This window comes from Talpa europaea (assembly GCF_964194135.1).
Source record: "Talpa europaea genome assembly, chromosome: 3".
NCBI lineage: Eukaryota > Metazoa > Chordata > Mammalia > Eulipotyphla > Talpidae > Talpa > Talpa europaea.
In genome coordinates this window covers 30,994,592-31,002,987 of record NC_140069.1, presented here as the reverse complement: position 1 = coordinate 31,002,987, position 8,396 = coordinate 30,994,592, and positions in this window count along the sequence as shown.

Genomic DNA, 8,396 nt, shown 5'->3' with positions numbered 1-8,396 from the left:
AAAAATTAAAAGTTTCTTACAAATCTTCACGAATAATGCATCTGTGTCAACACAATTAAAGTAATATCCCAGTCTACTGGTTTTCATCTTCTATGCTGCATATGCACTAACCTATTAACCCTTCCATGGCTGCTCTGGGGCTCAGAAAACTGACTGCACTCTCCAGAGCACACAGCTTCTCCCCTCAGCCCCCATGGCATGAGCTTTCTCCCCTCATAGGGTCACAATTTTCCAAATAATACAACAAAGGAATATTTTAAAATATTAGTGGATAGTAATGCTTAATGGCATTAGAGATAAATCACCTTCATAACTGAGAAGAGTAGGCAAATTTTTCTGGATCGTTAACAATAAATCACCCTACACCCCCAGTTCCTCTTCCATTCTCTATTCTCATTGGCAAGCCCATGGTAGGTGGAAGAATTGATGCCAACACTCTTAAAAACCAACTTGGTTTTCTATATTCATGCCCATTGACCTGAAAATTAACAGTGTCTCCCAAGATCCATTTTCTCCCTTCTTCTTCAGTTACAGAGCTCAGCAATAAGTGTGTCCATGTTAAAAGTTACTGTTCTACTCTCCCTTGTAGGCAGGTAAAGCTCCACAGCTGAGTTCTAGTCAGTGTGAGATCATAGTTTATTTGACACTTCACAAAGCACCTTAAAATGGATGAAGCTGTTGGGATTGGGATGCACCCTTTTTGCTTCTTTCTCTTTCTCTTGCTTACTGGAACATGGATGTAATGACTGGAGCTTCAGCAACTATGTTGGACTTTGTGGCAAACTTGAGGATGGAAACCATATTTAAATGATCAAAAAATTCCCTGATGACCAAGATGTCACCATACAAATCCTGAAATGCCTATTTTCATGTCTTTTTTTTCCTTTTTCTTTTTCATAAAAGAGAAATAAACAATCTGGTTTAAAGCACTATTATGTTGGGGCTTTCTGTTTTAAGGAGACAAACCTCATCCTAACTAATAGACCTAATTTTTTTCCCCCATTTTTGACCCCAAGATGAATTCTCTGCATTGGCTTATCTGAATATCTGTTCTAAGAGTTCATTTTATCAAGGGGAATATAGCAAAGTTTCTTACAATGCTCACTTCATAACCTTTAAGACAGTCTGATAAAATACAGAGTCTAGGTAGGTCAGTTTTCTCAGCAGGGTTAATATGATGTGTATCAAAACTTTGGTCCTCCAAAAGAATAGCACATTTTAGATTAGGGAAAAAAATACTTTTGTAATCACACACTAAACACTATACTCTCACCAATGTGAGAGGTTAATAATCAGAGTGAATAACTCAATAAAATCTCAAGGGAATGCCACATTTATATGAAGGAAAGCTAAATAAGCACCATGCTTATTTAGCATGTTGCTCACGTCTCTAATAATGTTAACCACATTGTGCTACAATGATTTTAGCAAGTCTTCTCCTTCGCAGAGAAGTTGCTATTTAAATCGATAGTCTTATGGTCAAGCATAACACCTGGCAAATGGCAGATACCCCCAAAATAGTCACAATTTTTTTAAAAGATTTATTTTATTTATGCATCCAAGAACTGGGGTATAGGCCAGAGGTGTGGGGGGTGGGGGAGGAGACAAACTACCAGCTACTTTCTTGCTAGAGATCAAGGGTGGACTTACATGGACCCAAAAACATGATTATGGGTGACTACCTACAGCCTGAGACCAAGAGACTGGGAGAAGCTGACACAAAGGAGATAGATCTGCCTGTACTTGCACCCCACCATTAGATAAAAAGCCCAAAGTCAAAGATCTGGAATAATCTGGAGGAATTCTAATATACAGTGGCCATCAGCTCATGCCTCAAAAGGACCTTCTTCAACCACTATGCTGGCCCACTGTTCTAAACAGGGCACTCTCTTAGGCCTCCCTGGTGGTGCAAGGGTTTAAGCACAGCACCATGAAGCAATCCACAGCCTCTGCAGCACAAGTTCGATCCCTGGCCTGCCAGAGAGAACCCACATGGCACAGCAGACCTCTCCTGGCTCACCCGCTGCTCTCCTCAGCAGTGTATTTCGGTCAGTCTGCCTGTTCTGTTCCCCACTCTGTCTCTGGTGAATCCCCTCAAACCCCCGACACCTCTGGCCTACACCCCAGTTCTTGCATGCATAAATAAATAAATCTTTAAAAAAAAATAGGACACTGTCACTGCCAACCAGGCAACAACTACCAATGTGCTGGTTAAGAAGTCATTTTCCTATCAAGCTATTAAAGTTTCCTACAAATAAACTTTAGAAAACAGAAAATTATTTTTTGATGAAACTATTAGCCATTTATTTGGAAAAACCATTTACTCACTACAATGGCAAAAGTTCCTGTTCACGGCTAACTCATTCCCAACAAACTCAATAGTCAGTTCTCAATAAAAGTTGAAATCTGGGATGAACACACAGTTTTGCTGAAGCCTAAACCAAACATTTTATAAGATAAAAGTGTACATGCCAGATAGCAATTTTAAAGTAACATTAAAAGTTCTTCCTGGTGTGAATAAACTATGAAGTGAGTCCTCTAACCAAGGGCTTTAAATATCTTTCAGTCTTCTAACATTTTGAATGATATTGATGTCCAATAAGCATTACCAAATCAGAGCAAAAATAATAACATAACTCAGAAGCTAATTATCTCATGGTTTGCCTTATCAGAGATTTTAAGTATAAAACTGGAGATAAGGGAAGTTTCAAAATTAAATTGCATCTCTGAGACTCTTAAAATGAATTTAACATAAACTGGTAAATTTTCTGCCACGTAAATTACTGTATTCCTATCAGAGAAAAGGAGTGATGACATTGCCAGGCCAAGTGTCCCTCTCTTCCAACAAATTAAAACCTTTCATTTCCCTAGAAATTATAACAGAACTCTAACAATGTAGGAATCAAATCAAGAATTAAAAAAAAAAAAGTTTAGTACACAACTGGCTAGTGTAAGTCACTTGGCATTTCCAAGTAAATCATCAAATCTTCTGAAAAGAGACACAAGATCCTCTCTGCTCCATCGAGGGGTAATCCCACATGGACTTGTGGACAGCTGAAGCTCCACATCACTGATGTATCCCATTTGGTCATTGTCATAGGTCAAGAATAAATAATCCTGATAAACTAGTCTTAAAATTCCCTGGGCACATACTGTTGGTTTCCTACCTGATTTGAGGAAGGAAATTGTGTTAACTGGTTTCACATTCCTGCTACTGAATAATTATCATGAGGAAGAGCTCTCAACAGAGGTAAAAGAATAGTCATTTGGAAAGACGAATTTTCAAAAACAAAGTTGCATCAGGAATTTCTAATATCCATGCATGTGGTCGTTCTCAGTCACATCTGGTGAATTCTGCCTCTATTCACAGATGACACTAATGTATAAGTATTTATTAAATTCTCTCCTTTTAAATCAAACACATTTTATTTCTAATAGGTTTGGACTTGTTGGAAGGATTAGCGTTACACCCCTTGTAATTTTGAACATATGAATGGTAGAGATGCTGCAAATGTTGCCTTTTTCTGAATCGCTTAACCCCTAATCCTATTCTCCTTGCTTCTTCAAGAGTTATGGAGGAGAGGGAAATTGAACTTCCAGAGAACTTGTGAATTGGAATGGAAAAAGAATAAATTATTGATAGCAGAACTTAAGGAGCAAGAACAGCCTGCCTTTAAGCATCTGCAAAGCCTTGGAGTTTCAGCTCAATTTTAGAACTTCATTATATCTACTTCTATTTGCAAAGTTTCCCAAAGCCTCAAACTGTGCCTTTCAGTCATGGGAACTTACTAAATAACTGCAAATGACTGAGGGGATGAGAACATGCTCAGGAGTCTACCAGACTAAATCCCACCTCTTCCAAACAAGTGATTGAATTTCTCTAAGCCTCAGTGTTCTCATCTGTAAAGCAGAGCACAGCAGAACCTCAAATAATGTCATTGTGAGTAACAGCATCTCATTATAACCTGGATGAGAAAAAGATAGCCTATTCTTGCCAGCGCCATCATCGGTGTGGAATCTACCCGTTCTCCCCATGTCTGCCTGGGTTTAGTCCGGGTACTCCTGTTTCCTCAGGTTAGGTTCCTTGGGGTGTCTAAATTGTCCCACTCTGAGTGAGGGGTCCTGTAATGGAAGGATGTTCCGTAGAGGGTTGGTTCCTGCCTTGCTGCCAGCATAGGGTCTGGCCCTCTCAAGCCTGAACTATAATAATAGGGTTGGAAAATGAATGAAGGAATATAAGTCATTGTTTAATGTTAGAAGTGTTTTGGTCTTTATTTAAAAGTTTGGTGATATCTCTGTGACCAGAGATATGCTGTAAGAACTTAACTCTAATTTATATCAATTGGCCTATGGTAAAATTGATTTTGTTATACATTGGTTCACTTAATATCAAAGTTTCCAAGAACCCATTAATGATGCTTAGACTTTCTGTAAGAATAACTAGAGTTTTTTAAATATTACTAATAAGAGTAGTAATAATAATAACAATAAGTAGTAATAGTTCTGTGAATACTAAACCATAGGAACTATATTTACTATATATATTTTTTATATTTTTTTTAAGATTTATTTATTTATTTATACAAGCACTGGGTACAGTCAGAAGTGCGGGAGGGTGAGAGAGAATTCACCAGAGCCAGAGCGGGAAGCAGAACAGACAGACCGACGAAACACACTGCTGAGGGGAGCAGTAGGTGGCAGGAGAGGTCTGTGCGCCATGTGGGACCCTCACCGGTGGCTGGGGATCGAACTGGCGCTGCAGGGGCTGCGGGCAGCTTCGCAACCCAGCGCTCAACCAATGCGCCACCGGGGAGGCCCATATTTACTATATTTTAACTAATATAACTTTAGTATTTTGACTATGAAACTATACAAGGAACCAAGGGTGTACAGTTCCCACTAGATGCCATTTAATATCTCTAGAGTTATCACTTTTCTAGACAAGAAGAATACGGTGGGGGTGAGTGGGTGGGATGTGAAATTCTGGTACCAGCCTTTGATGATGAAGTTAGAAGAAATTGTAGAAGAAGTGTGTAAAGGCAAAATAACTCAATAAAGTAGCAGTAAAATAATTTAAAGTCAAAGATGAAAACAAATGTCCTGAGATCATCAAAGAAATGTGAGATTTAATAATTAGTGGATTAACAGAAAGTTAGCTACATTCTCAATGGGGAGTCTGGAACTCAATTTACTCAAATAGGGGGGGAAATTAGTTAATAGCCTATCTTGAACCTAGGAAAGGCCAAATAATAAATTATGTGGATTTGGGGTCCCTGTTGTTTTAGAGATGAGTAAAAGGGAGTTGACAGGTGTCAGTGTCCCAGGGAGAGCCCATCTCCTTTCTGGACTGACGCATCTACACTTGTAGCCACAATCCAGTCTCCCTACATTGCTTGTAAAACTGTAATTTTTGGTAGTGGGTTAGTGTTTTTTACTAAAATAAATAAAGCAAAAAGATTAACTCAAATTTAAAGTATTGACTCTTTGTATTAATATCAAAAATACTTTCTTAAACCATTGAGACTATTTAAAATGTTTGCAGACTATAAGAAAATGTAGTTTACTAAGTTATCTAACAGGTTAGACCTATAACAGCTGTTTAAAGGAGTAATTGAGCAATTAATTTTAGTTTTCTGATGTTAAGTCAAAGGTATAAACAGTATTGGTATACTTAATAGAATTTAAGAATTATCTTCTTTGGAAGTTTAATTTATTAGTTTTACTTGGAGTGGGTTATGTAGATGGAAAGGTTTTTCCTACTAGAGAAATTTGAAGGAATTTAAAAAGAAAGTCAATATATCAAATTGATAAAGGCAATGTACAATAATTAAAGGAAGTTTATTAACTGGGTTTGTATCAACTGGGCTTGCAACTGGAATTAAGAGAGGGTGATCCATTCAAATTGAATTGAAGAGACATAAATCAGAGGCTCTCTTGAGTGCTTAATTAAATTACTAAGTGTTTAAATAAAGTAGGATTTGTAAATTTTTTCATTCAACATAGTTATTGAATATCTACTATGTGCTGAGCATTTTTTCTGGATACCAGAAATATATCAATGAACAAAACCATCTTTATGGAACCTACATTCATTAAACTTTAGGGGAAAAACCAAGTTATTCAACACTTTTTCTTTCATACATTGGACATTAATTTTAAAATAAGTTAGCTACAAATAATTTCTTCATTGCACAAAATTTCCCTTGAGGGCACCAAAAACATTCACAATGGTAAGGGTCTTCATTCGTCCTGTATCATTATGCCTACCTCACATACAACACTCAAAATTGTGTGTGGTTTGACTATTGAATCTCCTCCTATGTGATCTGAATTCTTTCACATCACTCACAGGGAATCTGAGATAACCAGGATTTTCTTCTTAAAATGTAAGTGTCTCCAGAGTTAGGATTTAGGAGATATATCTTCATGTGATTCCAATTCTGTTTCTCCTAGTGGCTGGCTTAAGAAAGAACATGGTAGAGGAAAGAGAGGCAAATAGCTTTGGAGATGGAAATAATTATGCAGAAAAGGATAATTTCTGGATTGTGGCATTGAGATGCAGGGCTGGAAGTGCTCAAATGAGCAGCTGGGAGCTGGGGGGACTGGGCGAGGAATATTGAAAAAGTAGTGGGGAAAAAAATACAAATCTCAACTATTTTAAAAAAAAAACAGCCTCCAACCAGAAAAGCAAAAGACCCTCTTTTCACTTTCCCAGGTGATTATTCCCCAAATTCGAAGTCAAAATTGCTTTCTTTTAAAAATTCCAATTAGGTAAATAAAGCTTTTGCAAAATGACATGAAAACTCAAATGAACATTGTTTCCATAGGAAAATCTTCTCATTTCAAAACAACCCACTTACAACAGTTTCATTAAAACATAACCAATTTGTGAATTGACTGCTAGTTTGATAGAATAAGATAACTCATAAGAACTACAACCCAGGCAGTTGTAGAAACTGCAGAGACTTTGTGGAAGCCCAGCAATGTTTCAACTGTGTGTTTCCTAGGGCAAGCTCCAAAGTAAGAACTAAGGGTTTTGCAATCCGTACCCATTTTTCAACTTCCCCTATGCCAGCAGCCACAATCCACATATTCCAAAACTGCAGGTAATGTTGGTAGCCCCTGTGACAGCTTCTCCTCTGCCATCTGGCTGCCCCCAATATCTGTGCCCATTTGCAAATTCCCCACACTGGCATTTAGGAATCAATTAGAAATCACAGGTAGATGGTGGGGGCAGGTTTGTAGAGTGGTTACCTCCTCAGGGTCTAGCATCTGAAAGAAGACCTTTTAAATCCTAAATACCACCTCCTGGCTGGAGGATTACAAGCAAGTATCTTAAACTTTTTGCATCTCCATTTCCGTTGAAATGGGAATAATTGTTTCTGAGGGGTTTAAATGAGATGATGGAGGCACATCATTGCTGGCATATAGTGAGTGCTCAGAATTATACTTACACATAGTTTCCCTAACTTCTAGCAAGTGAACAAGCAGAAAGTTATTTCAGATCTTTTGCTTCCAGTATGCCACAGATGTAAACAGTAATTACTGGCATCTTGATTGGCTTAGCCAACATACAGCTTTCTTTTTTCAACATTAAAGGAACCAAAAAACACCTCCAATTTCTAGTTGGGCTTTTCAGATGCTGGAATGACACTATCCTAAAAGTGACAAAGATTTTGTTTTAATCTGATGAACGAAAATTTCATGAGAAAAGAGTCATGGAAGAGTTTTGAAGAAAAAGTGCAAAATTCTAAATGATGGGTTTTTAAATAATCAGTGCCTATTCAGACATTGCATCGCATACTGAAACAAAATACCACTGACAATAATTTAAGAATGTGATTTTTCTAAATAGATCCATATAAACCAGGCTGCGTTATTAGGGGGGAAATGATTTTAATAATACGGTATTCGGTTGAGTATCATCAGGACAAGTGTACTGTAAAAAATGTTTTGAATATTCATTGAGCTCTGGTAACTTTAGTGTTGTAAATAATTGTATTATAGTGAGGTAGTCAGTTAAAAAAAACTCTCCATTAGACAGACTTAAAATTTTGTAATAATATTTAAGAAAATGATAACATTATGAAAGAATGAAATATCTGATTAATGCTTAACTTTGTACAACTCGAATATAAACTTTAAAAATATTAGAAATTATAACATTTGAGTGCATATAACGTTTTGTACATTAAGATGAATTGCATGCTGTCCATTTCCTCTTTGTACTTTCAATCACCTTAAATAAACAAATATATACAGCCTAAACAGAACAACAGTGCATCCAAAGCAAATGTGCATTTTAAATTATTTCTTCTGGCCAAGTCCTTTTTTTTTTTTTTTTCCTTAGCGTTTTATATTAGCATTTATTTTTATTCTCGCCCTTTCTCGGACAG